We start from the raw sequence: 2778 nt of genomic DNA, 5'->3' as shown, positions 1-2778 counted from the left end.
TAGGGTTGCACGGCGCAATAGGTATATGGACCTCGTGAGTCCCCTATGGCTCATGTGTAGAAGGAATGACCGCTAGAATGTGTGTACCAGGATTGACATTGGCCAATGAATGCATTCATATCTTCATATATCCATCCTATTGTTTCTCCTATTTCTCCGAGTATAATCTAAGTTGAGTAGCCTAAAAGGTATTTAGTTTCAGTCCTTATATGCTTTATACGTTTTTCCTTCATTGGTGGCCTATGATACCTACAGAGTACTAGTTGTTTGTACTAATACTACACTCTGCACTTTCTATGCAGATACCCATCTTTGCTCCAGTTCCATGCCTCGTGGCTGATCTTGAAGTGGTGTGCTTAGAGGTTTCAGGTGAGTTACCAGCCATACCAGTAGCCCTGGATCTTCTCCCATCTTTATTTGTTTTTAGACTACTCCCACTAAAGTGGCAAGGAAACTGACTTTCAAGAGAGCAGCTTTCGCCTCGGTAATTGGCTAATGAGAGAGAGCTGATGCGCAAGTAGTCCTTTACTCGAGGAAAGGCCAGACAGACTGACCTCTGCTAACAACATTGTATATAAACTAGAAGATCTCTATCTTGTTATTTTTCAGACAGTTTTCTATTCCGTATTTAAGACTTCTAATGCATTTAGATGCTCTTGTACAAGTCAGACCAGGTTTTGGGGATTGTATTGACTAAGTTATCTTTATGCACTTATTATATATACTAAGACCATTATTTAGTATTTTTGATGTATTTAACTTATGCATTTCCTTATTTAACTCGGTTGACAACTTGGGGATGGTTCACCAACTGAGGGGATAAAGTAGGTGCCATCACGACCCGTAACAAGGGTCGTGACAAACAATCAGTGATGCTACAGCTTGTAGCTATACGTTGAGATTTGTTGTATGTTAATTGCCTTAGTCTGGGACGCCGGGGCTATCTTTGAGTTTATGCGAGGTTGGACATACCTATTGTCACGACCTAATCGGAAGGCTATGACCGGCACCCGATGCTAACCCACCCGGGCACCTCTCATCGTACATAAATATTTACATCTAGGTGAGCCACATGGCCTACTCGTGCTTTCTATACATCGATAATACTAACCACATCGGGCAACGACACATGTATATCATCATCAACAACAATGCCCATATCCATATACACAAGCCGACGAGGCTAACAAAATAATATACAAAATATGAGCCGACAAGGCTACAAGACATCTAACCACACACAACTGTCTACGAACCTCTAAGAGAGTATGTAACATCATATAGACCGGACAAGACCCCGCCATGCCCATATACACACAAAATAATAGTACCCAAAAGTTGTAGCTCCGAATCAAATGGAGCTCCTCTATGCAGTCTCTGAACAAGCAGTCTAAGGGTCATGTCTATCTCCCTGACCACCTGTGGGCATGACGCAGCATCCACAAACAAAAGGACGTAAGTACGAATAATTTACTGAGTATGTAAAGCATGATCAATAACTTAATGAAAGCATAAGAAATAGCATAAGATAGACGAGTCATAAAATGAAAGAGCTAGGTATACCTCTAGTGACGTTCGTCACATTCACTTACCCTTTTTCTAATAGGAAACTTCCATTTCATACATTAATGAATTTAGAAGTATCATACCCGACCATAGAGGTTCGGTGTTTTACCAACCCGACCATGATAAGGTTTGGTGTTGTACATACCTGGCCCTACCAAGGGTCAGTGTTATCCGTACCCAACTGCAGTGGTGTGCGCGTGATAAATGTCATACCCGGCCACATAAACTCGGTGTCACATAATAGCCATTCAAACTTATACACATATACATACTAGTCCATAAGTATCACCAACATAATTATCATACTCATTTTCGTTACTTCTTTTCTTGGAGGATCAACTATCATATAAAGGGGGCAATGGCATCGAGAAAACATCAAGAATCATGAGCTATAGTAATTCTAGGGATGGAATCATTTAGGAGACATTTTAGAACCCATGAGGTGGTATATAGCAAAGGAATCATGCCTTAATGAAAGAAGGGTTAGCCTTACATACCTCGTCGAAGCGTGGAGAATCTACATTAAGAAGGATTCATACCATAGTTAAGCCTTAATGATACTCTTAAATTCAACTAGAACAATTCATTATCAAACAAAAATTGGGCAGCATTTCCCCTCTTTTATCAATTTCCACCATATTAAAAAACAACTCCCAAACAACCACAACACATCCACAATATCATAATCAAGTAATCACATTTCATTAAGTCTTCGAAATTCATTCTCATGTTCAACTTATACTAACAACTCCACACTCATCCTTAGCACATTTTCATACAATGCTTCCTCATCATTATTATTATCTTCTATAACAAGATTATACCCATATCACACTAGGAATCATGACTTGAGTTAGCTTACTACTCAAAAACATCATAAAAGCTACATTTAGACCTCATTTTCTACTTTCTTCTTCTACCCAAGTTGTTCAACAGCCAAGCATTCATGATAACATGAAAACTAACCTTTTATCTCATAAGAATGAGCTTTGGAGTAGCTATAAACATATAGGAACATTCATCTTCGAATGTTAGGTTCTTGGGGATTCTATAAAAACCTCACCAGAGTTTCCCCTATAAAATGGCTCAACCACCATGTCACAGTAACCCAAAATACACCGCCTCACAGGGCTGTAGCAACAATATCAATAACCACGGCCACACACGAACAGTAAAACATCAAGGAAAACACTACATACCTGAGGACAATGG

This window comes from Lycium barbarum, chromosome 11, assembly GCF_019175385.1.
Source record: "Lycium barbarum isolate Lr01 chromosome 11, ASM1917538v2, whole genome shotgun sequence".
Taxonomy (NCBI): Eukaryota; Viridiplantae; Streptophyta; class Magnoliopsida; order Solanales; family Solanaceae; genus Lycium; species Lycium barbarum.
The sequence above is the reverse complement of the archived record's forward strand: the minus strand, read 5'-3'. Positions refer to the sequence as shown.